Source organism: Lathyrus oleraceus, chromosome 7 (assembly GCF_024323335.1).
Source record: "Lathyrus oleraceus cultivar Zhongwan6 chromosome 7, CAAS_Psat_ZW6_1.0, whole genome shotgun sequence".
NCBI lineage: Eukaryota > Viridiplantae > Streptophyta > Magnoliopsida > Fabales > Fabaceae > Lathyrus > Lathyrus oleraceus.
In genome coordinates this window covers 230,194,374-230,217,467 of record NC_066585.1, presented here as the reverse complement: position 1 = coordinate 230,217,467, position 23,094 = coordinate 230,194,374, and positions in this window count along the sequence as shown.

The window sequence follows — 23,094 nt, the reverse complement described above, 5'->3', positions numbered from 1 at the left end:
TGATATTTAGTCTCCTTAATTGTGTTTCCTACAAATTCTCTAAAGATTTAGTTATTATATTTTATTGTGTGTTTCCGCGTGACTGAAAAATATCATATCTTGTCTTGTACACGAAGGAACCAATGTCAAGACATAATAGGAAACATTTGATTTAATGAGAATCATATCTTTAGAAGATTGAGAAGATATCTTGGATTTGCTTCATATCAAAGACCTAAGCCCATGCGTATCATTCCTATATATATAGTAGTTCTTAACCTAGGAATGTGTCGAAGCAGTGCAGTATTGTGTTATCATTACGGTTTCGTGTGTGTGTTTTATGTGAGCCATTTGAGTATCCCATTGATACTTGAATTGGATTAGGTGTATTGAGTTATAATTTACTATCCCTCAGAAGCTTTTAAGTAAGAGTGGATTATGTTATTTTGTTGTGTGTTATTATGTGATTGAGGAAAGTAAGAGGGGTCTCATATCTAGGGTTGCCCTAGATAGAAACGTCCATAAGTAGAGATTATGAGAGAAGTCTATAAACACTAAGGTTATTCAGAACTTGAATCAAATTATGTGATAGTGGATTTTCTTCCTGGATTTGTAGCCCTCGGATGTAGGTGACGTTGCACTGAACTGGGTAATAACTGGTTGTGTTATTTACTATTTTGTTTATCCTGCTATTGTTTGTTGTGTGATAATGTGTATACCCTGAGGTCGTGACATCGTGTTCGACATCCGGGATCTACTTGCCAGAATTTCATTGATATCCTTGTAGGCATTTTCCAACTCATGCTGAAGTCTAGTAAGCAGGTTTTCGAATTGGTCATTTATGCATTGTTTGCCCTATAGGTAGTCTTGGTTTTTCTTGAGTTCAGCTTGGAGACTCTTTACTTGAGCTTCAAATTGTTCCCTCATTTCCTTTTTAGTCTTTGCGGCCAATTTCCACCAAATGTCCATCTTGTGAACTTGACGATAGGCTTCGTCCAACTCTTGATTTTTTTGTGATAAGAGTACTGCCAGGGTCTCCTATACGTTTTATTTTCTTGTTCTCATCCTGGATCATCTCTTTTTTCTTTAGGATTTTCTATGCCTTCTAGTCAAGGTTGAGCTTTATGTCATCCTTTTTACGGGTGACTTGATTGAGGCACAATCATAACTACTCATATTATTTTTTCAATCCTTGGATGATAACTTTGAGTTCGGTGAACTTTTTGATAGGAACATTATTTGATTCAGCAGGTTGTGGATTCATGGAAGTCTCCAAAGGAAAATGCAACATGACCTCCTTGTCTTTTTCCTTGACCCACTGTGTTTAAGGATCTTTAGCTGTACAGTTCTTCTTACCCAGTTCAGCCTTCCCATGTCGATTAATCCCTCCCCAAGCATTGCTTATCTTCTTCAACAATTATGGATTATCAACCCCTTCATTTAAGAAAAATTCTTCCAGTAACTTGGTATTAGGTTTGTCGGGCATCGGGTAACCCAATTGACGCAAATCCAGACATGGATTGTAGTTGATTCCCTCTTTAGTTCCTATGAGAGGTACGTTAGGGAAGTTACCATAATTAAGGATGATCTTGATATCATCGTAATCTCCAGAATACCAAGATATGTCATTAGCTGCCAAAGATATAATCCTTTAGGACCATTTGAGATTGACCTCATTTTCAAAGAAAGGGCCTTTGTTGGGTAAATAGTCCATGAACCATTTGTATAGCAAGGGTGCACAACATACAATAGTTCCTTTATTTTTCTTATTCCTCTAATGAATTGGGTAATAATTATCGGCAAGCAAGGTAGGAACGAGATTCTTGGCCATGAAGATGCATATTGAAGCCAAGTCCACAAAATCCTCAATGTTGGGGAATAAGACTATCCCGTATATGAGGAGAGCAAGTATTGTGTTGAAAGCATCCCAACTTTCTGTATCAGCAAAGGTCGTAGCTTTGTCCATCAAGAACCTCATGGTGAAACCATAAGTACCACCTTTAGGCTTAAGGTTAATTTATACATCTTTTTTCCCCAAGTAGAGTGTTTCAGCTACATTGTGAAACTTAGAAAGTTCCTTCGAGCTATTGAATGGAACTTGATCCTTGATCTTAATCCCCACGATATGTGAATTCTCTTCCAATGTGGGAGCCAATTGATAACCTTGAAAGGTAAAGCATCTCAATGGACGATCGTAGAATTACACAAGAGTGTGGATGGCCATTACATTGACTTTAGTGTTCAACATACTCAGGAGGTTGCCATGATATTTATTGAAATCATATCTATTACAAGAACCAAACGGGACCCCAATCCTCTCAGATCCTTCAACTGAGGTTCTACGATCTTGTAACTGTACTTCCTCTTTCTGTTAATACTCATGTTCTTTGGAATGCTCAACAAAGACTAATAATTTTGAATTCCCTGGAAATGGTATGCATATGCTAAATTATTTTTTTATGATGATATGATATGCAACATCACAGATTTAAAGATTCGGCATATTCAAGATAAACTACATATGATTCTCAAAGTATAGGTTCAAAGGTTTGACATATTTATGATTTTCAAGGTAGGTAAAGTTTTAGGTTTCCTGCAAAAAAAAACCATATCCATCTCACAAGTATGTTATAGTCTTGAAAAAAAAGGTAGATCCTAAAAAGACCTCCTAGAGTCATGAATTCAAATGAAAATACCTTATCATTGAAAATGATTGCATGACAGTGGTACTTCCAAGTGAATCTAGTCTGGGTGCGGGTATCGTGTCAACCCAATGCGCGAAACGCAATTAAACATGACTATCCATGATTCTATCCTGTATGTATACTCAAGCTTGGGTAGGGAGATTTTATCTCAAGTAACATCAAGAAACCCAACCTTAGAATATGATGAATATTTAAAATCAGTAAAGATACAATAAAATAAATCAAGTAAAACAATAAAGATAAACACCCAAACATGCATAGAAAACAAACAAAACTAAGCTTAACTTGCTTAGGTACTCCCTAACAGAGTCACCAACTATTGCACCGTGAAAAATACCTGAGTGCATTACACACTCGATATACAATAGATTCGCCATTGAATTTTATTTATTCTAAGAGAAAGGGAAAATATCAATAAAACAAAAGGGAATAGAATTGGGCAAGGAAGTTGGTTATGCAAGGGGAAGGTATGAGCACCCCTCACATCCGTTTTACTCAACAGGAACGATTTTGATTGTTCTTTGCACATATGGGTGTTATTATCTAAAGGTTAATTGAAATTGATTTTAATTAAGAGGGAAAATAAATTTTTTATTAATGTGTTCGCCAAGATTTTGAAACCTTGTACCTACGTATTCTCATGGTGCAATGACAAAACCAGAGATCTATAGATCGTGGGATAGAAAATAAGTATTTGTTGGTTGATTTTAGGGAACAATGTTATAATAATATCCTAGAAGTATTTTGATGTTAGTTGTTTGTTCCTGGTTTGGATGCTCTAAGTTGTTAGTCTGAATGCTAAGGAATGGATTATAACAATTCTTTAATGAATATAAATTGTTGTTTGGCCTGAATCAAGGACAAAGAAATGTAAAGATGGTGTCTGAACCAAGGATAAAAAATTATAAAGGTTTTCTAAATTGGAGATTAACAAGGCAGACGAGGAAAAGGAATAAGAGTTTGCCTAAACTAGGGGATTAACAAGGAAAATGGAGAAAAGGAATAAGAGTTTGCCTAAACTATGGGATTAACAAGGAAAACGGGAAAAAGAAAGAGAGTTTTCCTAAAATAGAGGATTAACAAGGCAAACAGGATAAAGGAAGAGTATGGGTGTCAAAACCAAGAGGAGTTATATTAAAACCAAGAGAGAATGATTGTGGAATGCTTTTGATATTGGTTGTGATTGATTTTCGTCTAAAGACAAACATTTAGACAGGGAGCTCTACAATAGTGTCTGAACATTCGTGGAGAGAGAATTTACATCCTCCTCTTTTTCTTCCTTTTATTATGAAAATTTGTCTTGATTTGAATTAAACTAAAGTATATGAATGAAGGTGAATACTTTGAACAACTGGATCATGCGTCCCGTATCCAAAGATATTCAAAATATGGATGGGAATACACCCTCTCATTCTTCTCTATTTCTTAAGGCTCATGCGCACAATTCACATCGTATTTCTAAAGTGTTTTTAGTTTATTAAGAAATAGAAGTTTTAGTTTTACATGAATAAAAAAAGACATGATTGAAAGAATTAGGGTACCAAAAATAGGGAATAAAGCCTAATGTTGTCATGCATATATTTGCTTATTTTTCCAGGGTTTTGAATATGAACGGAATTTGTATTTGATCTAAAGGATCCTACACGGTACGAGTCCTAAAGTTTTCTAATTCAGTTAAGAAATAACATGATATTAATATATGAATTGAATAAAGAACCTAAGGGAACATGCAAGAGATTATATGTCATTTTATTCATCAGGCAAGCAAGCAACCAATCATGAATTATGAATTAAAGATAAAGAAAAAAGAAAAAACAAGGTTAATGATATGAAGCCCAGATTTTAATTAATTCTAATCTAAACTTAATTAGGAAATTAAGTCCTAATGTTAATTAAGTATATATTCTAATCATTTCTAAGTTGCCATTTTGGTGTATTAAGAAGATTAAAATGAATTTTCTAAAATAAATAAATAATAAAAAAAGAAAACTCTACCAGGGGTGTAAAAATGAAGAAGGGAGTATATAAGCATTCAGGGCGCTAGGCCCAAGTGTGTGAGGCCCATGTATTTTTTGTTGTTTCTAGACTTAGGGGTGTATCAAGTGAGGAAAGGGTTTGTGCTGGGTAGAAGGATACTAGGCTTTGAACCTAAGCCCATGAGAGGGTCAGAAAAAAGGAAAAGGAAAAAAATCCTCATTTCCAACCTTACTCCCAACTTAAACCCTCGTTCTCCTCTCTCTCCCACTGAGTCACCTGAGATCGCCTTCGGCGCATCGGAAATCGCCTCTGACGGTAGCGGAGCCCAAAACATGACCAAACTTGCACCAATCAATTCATCTGTTTATCCTTTACCTTTGTCCAACCTTTGTTTCTTTCATTACCTCATATACCTCTCCTAATCCCCAAAATTCTAATCAAACCCCAACTATGAACAACTTAAATTAAACCCCAAATCCATGTACAATCAAGCAATTGGATTAGGGATGAGATTCAGTGAGCTAAGCATCCTAGCATGGTATCCCGAATCAATAGAAAAGAAGAAGAATTGAAGGCTTGTGTTTACCTACAAGGAGGAGATTGGTCGTGGTCGAAGTAGGAGTTAGGGAAGATATTGATAGAAACCCAGAGAAGATTGAAATTTTCAGGTATGAGTACTCTTCCAAGATTCTTGTTTTTTATTCAACATCTCTCTTTCTCTTCTTTTTTTCCTTTTATTCTTGAATTTTTTGGTGAAGGTTGTAGTGAGATTGTTGTGGTACTAAATAAAATATGTAGTGATGTAGAGATTAGGTAAGGGTTTGAATTTGAATAGGTGAGTGGATAGAGGATCCAACCTCTATTGCTCGGAGCTTCAAAGGTTTAAGCTCTGCCAATGGTGGGGAGAGAGCTATCAGTGAGGTTTAGGATGAGAATTGGACAGAGTAACAATAGGTGAATTGATAAATCTTGATGAATTGAGAGAGGTAGTGATTATATAGGTGAATGAAGATCGAAAAGAGAGGGAAACTCAGTTATGAAATTGATGATTGGGGGCCATTAGATTGTAATTAGTGGATAGGGTTAATCAATGGGTGAGAGTGATTCAAAAGTTTGTTAGATTGTGTGTTGGTTGAATGTGAGAATAAAAGAGAGATTGTTTTTCTTTTACACTATGTTTAGGTTAAAAAATTTAATAGGGAATGTGTTAGTTTGGTAGTTAGAGGTTTGAAATTTGTTTTGGTGGGAAAAGGTGATAACTAACTCGGGTAGTTAGCTAGGGCAACGGGGAAGGGTTAGTTATGTTGATTAATAATTAGTTTGAAGTTTGTTAGATGATTATTAGGTTGGTTATTTGACAGTTAGAGGTTTGTAACTAATTTGGGCAATTAGTTTGGTTAGGATAGTTATGTTTGTTAACTGTTAGTTACTAACTATTAAAAGTTAGTTAATTGAATAGGTTAGGTGAAGATGTTGATGTTGATCATTGGTTAAAGTTTGTTGAGAATTAGTTATGGTAGTTAAGGGTTAATTTTACTTGTTGTTATAGGTTTGTCAAAATACTGTCATGGTTTTTGAATTGAAGTGTTTAAATTGAGACATGACTCAGCGTTATGGATGTATGTAAGAAAATATGTTTAGATGTATACTTGGTATTAAGCTTGCATTATCTTTATGTGTTTGAATGCTTAAACATGCATTGATGAGATTGAGCTATGCCATGATTTGCTTTGGTTTTCGAATATGTTTGTCCTTGATATGAACTCAGTGATATTGGTATTGGCATGACTTGAATTACCTTTTTTTTGACTTTAGGATTGAAGTTGTTGGCTTCGGTTGAATCATGCTTGTGCATCTTTATTATGAGTTGTAATGGAGTACACATATTGAACTGATGAACATGTGTTGGCCCCCGGTACAAGCTGTTTTGGAATGCATTTCCTTATGTGAATCACTAGGATCTAGTTTGTATGATGAACTGCTTTAGAGCTTGATAGATGTAACACACCAATTTTATTAATTGTTTAAATTTGAATTATTGGTGATTTATGATGATTTTCGGTGTTTTGTTTAATTATAATTGTGCAATTTAGTTATTATCATTTAACTAAATAGATAAGTGTTGGAGAGTGTGTAGTTAGCATTGTTTAGTGTAGGGAGAAAACTAGATTAAATCGAGAATATTAATATTTAAATAATAGTAACTCATTTGATTTATCTAATTATAATGATAAAATAGAGACATTGGGTCAAAAGGGAAATTATGAGAAGTGGAAGGGAGGAAAGAGTAAGAGGGATAAGAGTTGAGTCAGAATTTTGATTTTAGAAAGATTATCCTAATGATATAAGTTAAGATCCTAACCTAAGTTTAAGAGTTTTTGGATCGGTATGTAGAAAATTGGAAAAAAGGAGAAAGAGGCAAGAGGCAAGAGAGAATAGAGAGAAGGCTAGGAGTTGAGGAAGAAGGATCAATAAAACCTGAATTTTACCCAAATGCTGCAAGGAATTAAGGTAATGAGGGAGATTGCTTATTTAATGGGTGTTTAAGTATGAGGGGGTAGAAGGCGGAGTCCTTGACCTCCAGTAGGATTGAGTGTTCTAATACTTGATTCTGAATATTTTGTTATAATTGTTGTTGCATGATGAATTTGGTGGGAATTTTGTTGCTATTATATGTGCAGTATTTTCTATTTCGAGATGTCAAATATATTCCACCATGTTTGAGGGTTTGGAAGGTTTGGGATAAACATAAATTGATGAGATTGAATGATTTTGTTGATGCCAATATGTGAACTATTGTGAAATTGTTGTTTTAATCAATGAATACGTGTAGTATGTTGAATTCTGAGATCGGGGGTTTTTACGAAATCGAAATCAGAGATCCGGAAAGCCTCCAATAGTGAAAATTATGTTTTTTCATTCCTATATAGTGGTAATCGCTTAACGCTTTGGTGTAACAAGTTACAACTAAACTTCTAATTTTTTTTTGAAATTTTTGTGACTGTAACCGGTTACGTGTTTTGGTGTAACCGGTTACAACTTCTGTGTACAAATTTTTTGGTCCCAACGGTTTTCGTTGTAACTTGAGTTTCGTGACTCGGATTGAGATACGGTTTGAAGTGTTGGAAAGATAATGAGAAATATTGTAAAATACTAATGTTTTCAGAGACTGAATGTAGGGAAATGACTTGAATAATTGATTAAAATTACATGTGTAGTTGTCCGACAATTTACGTCATAACTTTTGATCCATAGGTCCAAATGACGCATCATTTAAAGCGTTAGAAAGCTAACGCTCGGAGATCAATCATTGTAGTGACTAGTAAGATAGTTTAGAGGTAGTCACATGCCTACTTTAGGGATGTTTTTGAAGACTTGTATGATCGATTACCGAATCATTATGTTTATACGATGATTTATCGTCGTGTTGGTGAAGTAACATGATCAAATGCATATGAAGTTACAATTGTTGAGTTGCTAGTATTTGTGTTATTTGTTGTTGTTATAACATTATTTAATTGTTTCTTGTGATGAATAATTGTGGTGAATGTTAAATATGTTGCATATTTAATTATACATATGATATGTTTAGGTTGATTATGTTGTTGGTGGCATACACGGTCAGAAGAGGGGCCAATGTGTTTGTATTGTTGTTGTTTCATGTTGAGAGTCCATGCATTCATGTTGTCGGAAATTCAGTTCTTTTTAGTGACCCTTGGTCTTATGGTGGGGATCGAGTGAGAGTAGCTGGTTTTAGTGGGAATCGGTGAAGCATTACTTATCGTGATGGTAACGATTTTGGTGTGCTCTGGTTCCAAGAGGGAATTTGATCTTATCGTGAGGATCGAGGAGGAAAATGAACCTGAGTATTCATATTTGGTACTACATACATGTTGAGTCAGTGTTGATTACATTGCATAAGTGTTGAATTTGTATTGATTATTGTTGATGTGTTGTTGGATGAGAATACTTAATATGTTAGTGTTCATTGAGTAATGTGTATGTTGTTGTTATGTGATAATTTACTCCCGTTTGTTTTCACCATTAATTATTGAAGTGTATTCTCACCCCTTCTGTTTCAAAGTTGCCTTTACATGGGCATCGTGCAGATACTCAGGAGTAGTATTGTTGAAGTAAGTGGAAGATAGCTTTTGGAGTGACTTCCATTAGTTTGTCATTTTATCAGTATGGTTTTGCTTTGATCATGTAACATTGGGCTATGAGTGTTTTCTTTCACTTGTTTTATTTTGTTAAAGTTATTAATTATGTTTTGTTGAGATTCTCAAAATTGTTGTGAGTTGAATAATATAACTCCTTTTGTTGTGTTATGAAGGTTGAGGTTTATGAGACTAAATTACATGAGTTGCAATATTGTGTTTATTTCATTTAATAATGATTCCACTGTAATGACACCCTTAGTGAAGGTGAGCATGCGATGACAGGTTCTAAATTGTTATGTTATAACCCGTGTTACAGAGCAGTCTATGTTTGATTGTGTGCGACACCCTGAATTGTTGCATTTTGTTTAATTAAGTTCCATATTAAATTGTATGCGGGGTTTAGGGTGTTACATAGTCATATCAGAGTCTGGTTGGTCAGTCTGGCCAAGTTTTGTAATGTTTTTTTTTCCTAGTATGCGATATGTGTGTGGAACATTGCCGATACTATTTTGTTTTTCTAATCACTTACCTGTAGGAGCGGGATTGAAACAAGTTGGAGAGAAGCTTCTTCCTCTCTGATATTTTTACAAGTGTGGAGATTTGGTTCGTCGTGCCTTTTTTGCAAGAGTATAGGTTGTTGGATAAGTCAGTGTTATTTCTTGAGTTTGTTGAAGATGGAGATTTGAAGTTCATTTCAACTGCTACATCAAGACTGTGATGTTTCTAGAGTTGGCAATAATGGAGAACTGATGTTTCTATTTTCTAAAAGAAGTGAGTTTTCTCAGTCATGTGATTACAAGTGGGGGAATTGTTGTTGATCCGTCAAAAGTCGATGTGGTGTTAAAGTGGGAGACACTAAAGTCTATTACGGAGACCAGAAGTTTTCTAGGCTTAGATGGTCATTACAGGAGGTTCATCGAAGGCTTTTCAATATTATATTTTCCTTTGAATCAGTTGACTCGAAAGGGGAAAGCTTATGTTTGGGATGTGAAATGTGAGGAAAGTTTCGAAGAATTCAAGAAGAAGTTGACGACTGCTCCAGTGTTAATTTTTCTGAATCCAAGTGAGTGCTTTTTGTTGTATATTGTTATGCGTCAAATATGGGTTTAGGTGGTGTGCTGATGCAGAATGGCCAGGTTGTAGCTTATGCTTCCATACAATTGAAAGTTCATGGAAGGAATTATCATACGCATGATCTAGAGTTAGTAGCTGTCGTTTTTTGTAAGTTGAGTGTGCACCTAAGAGGGGGGTGAATTAGGTACTATGAAACTTTTTCCGGTTTTGACTTGTTTTAAGAATCTTTCCTTTGAGATTATTATGTGATGAATACGGTAAATGCTGAAAAGATAAAGAACAAAGAGAGATATCCTGGTTCCCCTCACAGATCGAGAGTACTTCAGTCCCCTTTCAACATGAAAGAGATTTTACTATTGTTAGGGCTTTTACAAGAATCTTCCTAGTCTTTCTATATAGACACTAACAATCACACCAAGAACAATCATATGGGATTTTTCACTAAGTTCAAAAAGAGAACAATCCTCCCTTTAATGAACCTCTTGTTTCCAACAATCCTGGACAACAAGGATACACAAAGTAATCTGAATTATTTATAAGTATGTAAAATCGAATTGTATAAATATCAATCTATGGATTGATCTTCTCCTTGTAACAAACAAATCTCTCAATGTTATACAAGTGTTCACTATGAATGAAATGAAACTTATAAAGATTTTCTATGAAGGTTAAGTGCAGAAAGTTTCACTCTAAAATTCTGGTTTTGAACACATAGATTTTTTTTTGAAAGATGAAGAGAATATTTGAATGTTTGAAAATTTTGCAAAAAGGAGGTGAGATTGAAATCTGAAGAAATGGTGTTTATATAACACTAAAGCACCTCTACAAATCAGTATAATTCATGAAAGGATTCCATGCTTCAAGAGCCAATCTTTAAAACCAACAGAATGAAAAAATGTAATATTTTCAGGCACTAGTATAGTGGTAATCGGCTAACCGAATATGGTTAATCCGTTACACCCTTGTAACATGCAGATTATTTGAAAAGTTTAGCCTGTTAATCGATTAGCACCGGGAGGTTAACCGATTAACAGCTCTCCAAATTTTAAAAATGGTTAATTTTCAAAGAGAAAACCTTTAGTAAGATGCATCCAAACATATTAACTAAACATGATATGAATTTATGAGGACTTGAACACTTGTATACTCATTAGAAAGATTGAATTCTATGTACCTTATCATGCATGATCAATCCATAAGTATTTATTCAAGACTTAACATAATATGAAACTTGTTTTTGCTTTAAGTCTTTCAACCATTTTATTTGTCAATCCATTCTTGCTTTGTAGAATCTTGTCGTCATCAAAACTCTTGAGAAGCATGCCTTCACATTCTTCCCGTTTTTGATGATGACAATCATATCTTGAAAGTTTTCTTCATTCTTGATTCTCTAACACAAAATTCTCCCCCTAGATCAATACTTGAAAGAGTTCAAAATGCTCCCCCTTGATTGATGCTTAAAAGAGATTTTGCTAGCTACACTTTATTAGAGAAAAAAGCATACAACACAACAACAATACTTCTCCCCCTTTGTCATTACCAAAAAGGAAGGGAAAAAACTTCAACAATCAAATATATAACACAAAAACATAGAATAATATAATAGTGATACAAAAACATAACATTATTTTTCAAAAACATAACACAAATATTAGAACAAAAACTTAGAAATTATAACAGAAAAGAAATCAAATAACAAAAACAATGACATCTAGTCACTTTTTGACATCTCTTCGGTTTCTTCATCATCTCCTTCTTCTCCTTCTTCACTTTCTTCCTCTTTAATAGGTTCACAGTTACAGGAAGAGGTTAGTATTTTAAAGAGTCTTTTAAGTGATGCCATTTCAAGTTTGTGTTCACAGTGGTTACGGTTCATTGTAGCTTCAATGGAACATATCTTGGAGTAAAGCATCTCATTTGAATAACCTCCTTCTAGAACTGGGTGTAAAGCATTTGAAGAAGAATACTCCTTGTACTTTAAGAGCTCGTCTTCATCCTTGATAATTCTGGTATTTTTAAGAGTCTTCCTTGCATTTATTTCTCAATCTTTTTTGGTCATCTTCTTTTGAGGTTCCCTCCTCAAAGCCAAACCACTTTCTTCCAAAATGCGAGAAATTAGTCTTACATAGGAACACCGCCACTAAGGATTTGTTGGTGTTTCATGTGATATATGATAGTGAGCGCCCAATTTATCTTGATGTTCTTCTGGATGGCATAGATCAATTGCATCTCAACATCATTAATTTGGGAATGATTTGAATGATTTGAATGCTTTGGCAATAAGACATATTCAATAATATAGTGAAGCATGTGGTCACTAACCGTCAAATTCTTAGCATAACAAAGAACCCTAGAAGATGATAGGTTATGTCAACTTAACACATCAGCTTGGCTGCCCCGACAGATTTTAAAATAAAAATCCATTTTGCTGTAATGTTCCCATTCTCCATCATTAGGTTGAAAACCTTGATGAATAAACTCTCCTTCATGAGGAATACCTAACACTATTCCAAAACTATCCATATCCTTACTAATCTCAAAATTTCTAACCTTAGCATAAATCATGTGATCTTCGAATTCATCCATACCAATTTGCAGAGTAGTAAAAAATTATTTGAAAAGGTCAGGATAATAGAAACCAACCTCAGACACTAATTTATCAACACCTTGTGCTTTCAACTGTGTCGAAAAAGAAAAACTATGCTCAGGAAAAGATATGAGGTTAACATATTTTACCGACATTAGAGATCAATTTCTGAAATCAAAGTTCAGCCTCCCTGACTTTGTTGTAGGAGCTTGTTCTTCAACATCAATTAGGTTAGAGCTAGATTCTCCCATTGGAAGCTTTCCTCTGTCTTTTCTTGATGGTGCCGTGGTTGGAAGTGAAGGTTTTGAGAGTTAGGGTTTGAGAAGGGATTTTTAGGATTTGGAAGGTAGAGGGTTTTGAGATGGAAGATTAGACGTGTGAATGGGTTATAATGAAGATTTATTGGAGCGGGTTTTAATTTTGGTTTAATGGAGTCAAAAATTTGGAAGAAATTTTTTGAATAAGAGAGTAAGTGAGAGTTGAAGGCTTTGATGAATATTGGTGAAGAAGTTGGAAAGTTAAAGACTTTTCAAACAAAAGCACTTAAGTGAATAAAACATAACAAGAATAAAATATATTTAAGTATGAATAAATTAAACTAAATGGAAATTTGTACCAGGTATAATCATTTAACCGTATATGGTTAATCGATTACATCACCAAACCGAACAGAAAATACGGATGGAAAAGAGGTGTTAATTGGTTACCCTATTATGGTTAATTGGTTAACGCCTGGCAAAAAACAATGACTGCGTAGCAGGCAGCATGCAGAGATTTTCCCTAAAATATCACTTTGACATGTTATAATATACAATAATGCAACTTGGAATTAACCATTCATGTCATGAAAATTATTTTAGCATCATGTAAAATGAAAATTTGTAAACATAGTGATAAAATCACATTCTTAAAATTTAAGTAAAATTTTGAAAGTTAAAATTTTGTGTACCTTTGATTCATTATAGAGTATAATGAATAAATATTGAGGAATTATATTTCGCCTTCATTTAGAATTCCAAGATCTCTTCTAATTTTGTAAAAAGTGTCTCGAGAAATCGTCTTTGTGAAGATATTCGCGAGTTGATTGTGAGTATCGATGAAGGAGATATCAATGTCACCTTTTAGAATGTGATCCCTTAGGAAGTGATGTCTAATGTCGATGTGTTGGGTTCTCGAGTGCATGATTGGATTCTTTGAAATATTTATTGCACTTGTGTTGTCGCATTTGAGAGAGATGCTATCTAGATTTACACCATAGTTGAGAAATTGTTGCTTCAACCAAAGTATTTGTGCACAACAACTGTCGGTGGTGATATATTCTACTTCTGCAGTGCTGAAAGCCACACTTGCTTGCTTTTTACATGACCAAGAAACTAGAGCATTTCCAAAAATATGACATTTTCTACTCGTGCTTTTCATGTTCGTCTTACATCCTGCATAATCTGCATCAGAGAAACCAACAAGACTACATATACTACCTTTGGGGTACCATAAGCCAACATTGGATGTTCCTTTGAGATACTTCATTATTCTCTTCACACCATTGAGATGAGTTTCCTTTGGACATGCTTGAAATCGAGCATATAAACATACACTAAACATAATATCGGGTCGACTAGCCGTTAGATACAACAAGGAACCGATCATACCTCGATACTTAGTGATATCAACTGGAGTTTCGGATTTGTCATGATCAAGATATGTCCCCGATCCCATTGGAGTGGCTATATCTTTGCAAGCATCCATGTCAAATCTTTTGATAAGTTCTTGCAATATTTAGATTGATTGATGAATATCCCATTCTTTGTTTGTTTGATGTGCAACCCAGGGAAGTAGTTCAACTTACCCATCATGGACATTTCAAATTCTCCTTGCATCATTGTTGAGAATTCTTCACATAAGGATTCATTTGTGGATCCAAATATGATGTCATCTACATAAATTTCCACTAAGATAGTATGATGGTTAATTCTTTTGATAAATAAAGTAGTATCCACTTTACCTTTTTTGAAACCATGTTCACAAAGGAAATTACTTAACATGTCATACCAAGCCCTTGGTGCTTGCTACAATCCGTACAAGGCCTTTTTGAGTTTGTACACATGATTAGTATGTTTTACGTCTTCAAACCCTGGAGGTTGACTTACATAAACTTCTTCAAGTATGTATCCATTTAGGAATGTGCTTTTAACGTTCAGTTGATACAACTAAAAATTCAAAGAGCAATCATATGCCAACAATAATCTAATTGCCTACTGTAAGACCCCAATTTTGGCCCTAATATCCCTCATGTTATCTCTTCATATGCATTGCCGTTAGGATCAAACCTTGGCATCCTCCTTACCCCTAATTCATTGGGTTTGCATTGGGAGAGATCACCAAGCACTTTTGATTGTATTCATACTTTGTTCTTCATTATTTACTAACCAAAATACCAAAAATATGGCAATTATAGTTTGTTGCTTTTGTAGGTAGCGTGCATGCTCACCTATGCTCTATCAAACTCATATATAGGGTTTGAGATCCTTAATACAAGGAGCTCAATCAAGAATGGTTCACATTGGCTCTAATCATCATATATGGATCTCCATGATCTTCACATGTTATTTTGATCAAGTAATATTCAAGATTTTGGAGCTTGTTTGCCTTGGAATTCCTAATTCATCTAGGTATCTTGTGTGACTTCTTCAACAAGTTTCTTCAACAATTGATCAAATATTTCAATGGATACTTCACATTACATCATCTTACACATATATTATCCTCCATGAATCCCAAAAGTCAAGATAATGGCAAGCTAGCAAGTCAACTGGTCAAAACTGGGGTTCCCTAGACCCTATCTCCTACAATTTTTGTCATATGAAAAATTATTCCAAGAGAAACGTTACTCTAAATGACATTCCAAACAACTTTCATGTTAAATTCAAGAGCTATTTTTTCTTGGAAAGTCATTTTTTATGGTGAAAGATTATAGGTCATTTTGTCTGACCCTAGTTTGGAGGTCAACTTCCCAAGACCATAACTTGCTCAATTGTTATTATATGAAATCCATTCAAATTCCATGATCAAATTCTAAATGTCTACTTCAACGTATATGTTTGGAGGAAGTTCAAATTCAACTTTTAAATGCATGCTCCAAGAGGAAACATTATAGGTCATTTTGGGTCAATACCATTGAACAAGTGATTTTCCTCAACTTCTAAAATGCATAACTCCTTAATGCCAAATCCGAATGAGGTCAAATTAGTTAACAAATTGAAGAGGTTTGAAAGAGCTACAACTTTGATGAAGGATATTTTCTCATTTGAAGTCCATGGAAAATGTTATCCAAGGTGGAAGAAGTGAACATTTGACTTGGGACTTAGAAAATTTTCAAATATGTTTGATTTCCCAAACTTCCACCTCAAAATTCATCATGATCCAAGCTTCAATGAAAGAGTGTTCAACATGAAAGTTGCTCCCCTTGATCTCACATTTCCAAAAATTCCAAGATCATTTCATTTGGCCAAAGTATGAAGGACTTGCGCATGGGTGCAAATGTAAGAACCATTTGGGTGATTTCCACTTCCACTTTTCATACACGATTGCATGGCCTTTCAACATGAATTCAGCATGACTCTCACTCAATTTTGGATCAGATTACACCACTTGATGTGCCTAGCATACCCCCATGCAAGCATGCATGAGAATTACTCAAAATTTGCCAAATTTGGAAGTGTGCGGAAATCAATCTCATGGCCTATAAATACAACCCTCATTGCTCAGAATTAAGGACCTCGTGCCCAAGCTTTGAACCTGCAACCCCAAACCCTCACCATTGAAGGATAAGCTTGAATATATTCTTTGAAAATAGAGTTTCAAATCTCCATCTGTTTTGAGATTGAAACTCCAAGGGTACATACCTTTCATTGATCCTAATCACTTCCAACAAGCATCTGGAGCAAGGCCAGGCATAATTGAAAGCAAGATCGTGCCAATCTGAAGCTCCATTGAAGGTAAATTTTCAAAATTTTCATCTCTTTGATTCTCCCTCAATTCTTTATCATTCTTGTTGATTTTTGGTTGTATGAAATCCTATCAATGTTGGCAAGAAGATTGAGTTGCTTTGAGGTCAAATCGAAGCAACTCAGTTCATGATCCTCAAAATCCAAATCCTTGTATCTTTTTATATACTTGGAATTGGAGAAAATTGAGGCCAGATTCGTGCTCTTGAGCATTTTTCCTTCAAATTATTGTATTCATTTTCTATTTTTCATGAGGATTTGGTTGGACCGGTCTGGTGGCTCTCACCGGAGAAGAAGACCGGAGCTAAGGCTCTGGTGATGTGTTGGCGTGTCCAAAACCATTGGATCATGATCTCACGTTATAATCTCAGCCATTGCTTTTGCATACCACGCGTAGATTAAGTTGACTTGAGTGCATGGTGGAACGCGTGCGTGTGGCCATCATATATGTCACCTCAATTAATGAGGGAGATCTGATGGCCCTTGTTTTTTTTATTTATATTTTATTTTCTGATTTTTCATTTAATCCATTTATTTTGATTAATTCATATTAATTTCATTTTTAATCCAAAAAATATAGGACTTTCACCAAAAAAATTCAAATATTTTTCTATTTCATTTTCTGAATTAAAATTATTTTTTGGATTAATTTTGATATTTTTCATGATTTAATTGATTTTGTGCATATTTTTAATTGTTTAAAAATACTTTTGACTTTTCAAAAATTATGATTTTTTTTGTCTAAGGTCCTTTGACTTTGTTTGACCTATGATAAATCTCTTGGCCATTTATTTGGTGTTTTGAAGAGGTTATGGGATTTTCACCAAACAAATTCAATTTAAATGCATTTTAATTTTATTTTTAATTGTTTAATTGTGTAAAAATTATGTTGAGCCATTTTTTTTACTTGTGAAGTTTGACTATGTGTTTGGGCATTGGCCAAGGTTCATTTGACTTTTATTGGATTAAAATCATTGGATTTAGGGGATTGATGAAATGTATATTTCATCTCCCAAAATGAATGAATTATTTTAATTTGATAAAAGTCCTCACATGACCAATTTGTGTTTGTCTCATCTCCCTTCCCTCTTCATCTTTAATCCCATTCTTTCCCATCCCTTCCATTGACCAATAAAGTCCGAATATCCTAAGGCTAATTGGTTCATCAATAACTTTGTGTTAAATGAACCAATACAAGTATGGATGACATAGGTCCATCCTTTGATCTTTTATCTTTTTGTGTGTGGTATGTTTTAGGAGTATGTTTCATTATACCATATCTATAACATGCATTAACACCCAAATTTCTATTGCCCGACCTCAGATATTTGTGACTTCTACATAAGTACAATTGCGATTGCTTAACATAGCGCTAAATTTAGACCCAAAGGCATAGCATTGTAGTAAGTGAGATTGTAAGTCTTCCCCCTTTCATGGTATTATAAGGAAACTTGGCCTTTTTTCCTTCCTTTGGAAGATGTCTTAGTTCAAGGATCCATGCTTGTGAATAGAGGGTTGACTGTTCTCCAAAGAATGACTTAATCAACTGAAAGGCAAAACTCAACTAACATCTAATCAACTAACACTTGACTAACTTTTTATTATTCTTGCTTTTAATTTCAAGTCATTTACTTTAGACAATTTAAATTCAAGCCATTTACCATTTCATTTGTCATCTACATATCATTTAACTTGTGTTTGTTTATGCCATTTTCACTTTGCTCACTTGAGCCATATATTGTGAATGTGTATATATTTGTTTGTGTATTTTGCTTGTGTTTGTGGTCTTAGGACCTTAAAATACTTAATAAACAACAAAAACCCTAAAAAAATATTTGTGTGGACTGTTGGATTTGATCTGAGCTTTTGGACTTAGAATTAGTCAACATTCCCTATGCAAAAGGACTTGTCCAATGCCAACATTTCTGAAACCAAGTTATTGTGATTTGAGTTTTCATCTGATGTAAGTATTAGGATCCTCATGAATTCATCTGCTACATGGTCTTGATTAGGGGTGGCAAAACGGGCCCGGCCCGCGGGCCATGCCCGTTTTACCCGTCATTTTTGGCGGGCCGGGCCAAGGATTTAGGCCCTCACCCTCAAATGTGTCCGCCCCACCCCGCCCCGTTTTTTTCGCGGGCTTTTGCGGGCACGTGTATTTATATAAATTTTTGTATTTTTAGGCTTAAAGAGTGTAGTGCCCGCGGGCTTTCCCCGCCCCGCCTTCACTTTTTTGCGGGGCGGGTCTAAGTTTTAGGCCCGCATCCTCAACTATGACCGCCCCGCCCCGTCCCGTTTTTTTGCGGGCTTTTGCGGGGCGGGCATGCCCGTTTGCCACCCCTAGTCTTGATACAACTGTTACTTTGAACCTGTGTCTAATGCCTTATTCTGAGCCAACCAAGGAGTATGTCATCTGATACATGAGAAGAAGAAGACTATGAAGTTGCTTGCTTGGATGTGGCTATCTTTATCTGATGTCTTGCTCTTCATTTTTCTACTTGATTATTTGATATTGCTTGACTTAAAGTCCAAAGGGAAAGTGGATTTATATATGACATTCTTGTCTCTTGGATTGCATCCCATTGGTCAGATATTTTTAACTCTTAACTTTTAATTTCTGCTTAGGATTAGTCTCTTCATCTCCTCCCATTTCTTAAATTTCAAATCTCTCCCCCTTTTCAAAAACTTCTTTGCTTGTTATTTTAAAACTTAGACCTTATTGCAAATTAGAAACTTTGGCCTTATGCCATTGAATTTTCAAACTCTTTTCTTAAATCAAACTTGTAAATGAATTTAATCATATTGACTTAAAATTTTCAAAAGACAAAAAGAAATAACACTCATTCAAACTTTTGGGAATTTTTATGCCTCTTTTAAATTTAAATTTTGTTAAAAGTAATTCACTCATTTTGAAATTGATGCCACGAACTACGAGGTTTTGATCCCTCATTTTTACGTTGGTACGTAGGCACAAGTCCAAAGGTCTTGTCAAACACAAAGATATAATTAATGAATTCTTTTCTCATCCCTACACTCTATTTATTGAAAACATATTTTATACCAAAAACATATACACACATAAAAAAGGGCTCCCTGGGAGTACCTAGGACACTTTGGGTGCTAACACCTTCCCTATGTGTAACCAACCCCCTTACCTATAATATCTGGCATTTTATTAGTTTTGATTTGAAAACTTATGTTTGGGTTTTGTTCGTACTTTTCCCTTTTCCTTTGGAAATAATAAAAGCGGGATGGCGACTCTTGTTTTATTGACGTTAAGTTTATCCATAGCTTAATGGTCATGAATTTACCGCTACAGAAATTAAGTGGTGACTCTGTTGGGGAGTAGCCATCATTGGGTTTAGCATACTTTTTATGTGTATGTAATTGTATATTTGATGTTTGTATATTTGTTTGTATGATATAATCTGCTTATTGTGCTTGGTGATCTTTGAGTGGTGAGATAAGTTCTAACCCAAAATTGAGTGCAATTAAGGTAGGAGGATGGTATAGTCATGTTCGACTTATGTTGAGTAGTCCTTAACAAGTTAGCTTGAGACCCATCTACTCAGTGGAGACCCTTTTGGAGCTATTGATGTCATACAAGTTATTTGTGGTTAGGCATTACTTTCTCTAATTTGGGATCCGAGAAGCTGAGGATCGTAGAACATTTAACCCAACTTGGCCTATTTAGGACGTAGTGTAAAGACTGTTCAGGTGTAGACTTGATAACAGTTGTTACGTGATACTACACTCAGACGAGTTTCTCTTGAGAATATTATGGGTTGATGAGTCAGTCATCCTAACCTGTATTATCCGATATATGGAATTAAGACACTAGGAACTTTTTAGAACATGATCTACAGGTTTTTATCCTTAGTACACTCCTTTGGGATGGTTCTTAACCTGGCTCCATGCTCGTGACTCATAATAAACCCTTTGATTCTTGGTTGATCCAATCAAGTCTTGTCAATATCAATGGAACTTGGGTGTTGATAAGGTGAAAACCATAATCCACCAAAATGGATGATTGATCTTGACAATGACTTGATTCATCCCCTGACCTTTGTTTGCCTTGTGTGTGATCCCTTATTTGTGATTGTTGCATTCATGCATTCATGCGCATCATGACATTCATCACACGAAAATAACTTTAAGGAACTGAGGTTTTATTTGCAAATATTTTCAGACCATGGATTATGGACGAAGGAACACTAAGAAGTACAGTTTTAGATATCCCAATTTGAAAGAGCTAAGGAAGTTGTAATCCTTTGTATTAGATCCCTTGGACTTCAAGCAACGTCATGGGAAGCTTTTATCTGTGTTATCTGTTAATGTAATGGAAGGACTCTTGAGTGTGTTGGTTCAGTTTTATGATCCTCTCTACCATTGCTTCACTTTTCCCGATTCTTAGCTTATGCCTACGTTAGAATAGTATGCTCACCTCTTGGGAATAGCCGTTTTTGACAAGGTGCCTTTTAGTGAAATGGAGGAGATTCCCAGATCTCATCTTCTAGCTGAAGCTCTTCATCTGAAGAAGTCTGAGATTGAGGCTCATTGGGTGAAGAAAGGCGGAATGTTTGGGTTGACTTCTGAGTTCCTCATTGGGAAAGCTATTGTCTTTGTTCAAGCCGGTAGTGTAGATGCTTTCGAAGCCATCTTTGTGTTGCTCATCTATTATTTAGCTTTGTTCCCTAACATTGACGGTTTTGTTGATGTTAACGCCATTAGAATCTTCTTGATTGGAAATCATATTCCTACCCTATCAGGTGACATGTATTTCTCTTTGCATTTGAGAAATTCTAAAGGTGTTGGGACTATTGTGTGTTTTGTTCCTCTTCTGTACAAATGGTTTATTTCGCACTTTCCTCACACACCTGCTTTTGTGGAGAACAAGCAATGTCTACGGTGGTCTCAGAGGCTTATGTCTCTCACTAATGATGATATTGTTTGGTATAATTCTATGATGAGTAGCTTGGATACTATTGACAGTTGTGGTGAATTCTCTAAGGAAGAATCAACTACAACCCTGCTTTGGCTCGTCGACAACTTGGGTTCCCCTTGAGAGACAAACCTAATAACACTCAGTTAGAAGGTCTTTTCTATCAAGAGGGTAAAGATCCCTAACATTTGAAGCATAAAATGGTACATGCTTGGCATAATGGGCATAGGAAAAAAAGATCTGAGCTTGGTTCGTGCAACTGTGTAGCTTTGGAAGCTTACACTACTTGGGTGAAGAAGAGAGCTTTAGAATTGAAGACGTTGTATGCTTGTGAGGGACCTATGTCTATGGTTGTGGTTGAGCCATCAACTCTCCCTAATCAAGATATAGAGGAGTTGGAAGACGCGTTCACCAAGATGAAGCAAGAGAAGGATATATGGGAAGAGCGATTCCACGCGTTGAGCCAAAAGCATGAGGAGTTACAACTTGAGTCTAAGGACAATGATGCACTTATTGAACTTCTTAAAGATCGAGCAGTGAAGAGACATAGAGAAACAGAGGGTCCATCTTCCTCTAGTATGCCTCATCCTTCCGGTGCTTGGAAGAAGATTGTTGATCAGCTTGTCCTCGAGAAGGCTCAGATGAAGACATCCTTTGAGTCCGAGATTCGACGCATCCGAAGGAAGTACACGCATGCAACCATATTATCTGACATTGTTGCTAAGGGATCCTTAGGATGATTAGTTTCCACTTCTCTTGTATTTTTACTTTGGTTTCTGATATTGTACTCAGTGTAATCCTTCCAAGTTTTATGAATAAAAGAGATTTTATGGTCAATCAAATTGTTACTATTGTTATTATATAATTGCGAATAAAATAATATGTTCCTTGAAAATAAAAACAAACAAAAACATTGCATTTCATTCATCATTTGCATAGCAGGTTTTCTTCCGCCAGATGTCTTTTCGATTATTCTTCTGTACTTCAGCCAAGCTGACTCACCGATACAACACTCGCGCCAATCAACCCAGAATTATGGAGAACTTAGAGCAAGAGAATAGAGAACTGAAGGATGAGATCGCTCGTCTGTCTGCTATGATGAAGTCTATTCTTGCTACACAGAATCAATCTTCACCAACTCCTGCAACTCCTCCTCCTCAGAGGGCTGTCATCTCAGAGGTTGCTACCTCAACAATGCCTGTTGTTGCTACTCAATCTAGTCCAATTATGCCTGTTGGATTCCCATGGGGAATGCCACCAATTTTATGCCTGAAGGGTTTGTGCCTACATTTGCTTTTATGTCGGCATTTAGCCCGGTCATGTCTATGTCACCTCTGATTGTTCATACCCTGCCTCATGTTGAGGACACCATCTATCATTTTGAGCCATCTGAGGCCCCGATGTTTATGAGAAGATGGATGAAATGAATGATCAGTTCCTTGAGCTGCGTAAGGAATTGAGAACAGTGAGAGGAAAAGACCTATTTGGGAAGAGTGTTGTTGAACTTTGCTTAGTGCCAAATGTGAAAATCCCGATGAAGTTCAAAGTCCCTGACTTTGAAAAGTATAAGTGAAATACTTGTCCACTTAGCCACCTTGTTATGTACGCCAGAAAGATGTCAACTCAAATTGATAATGATTAGTTACTGATTTACTACTTTCAAGAC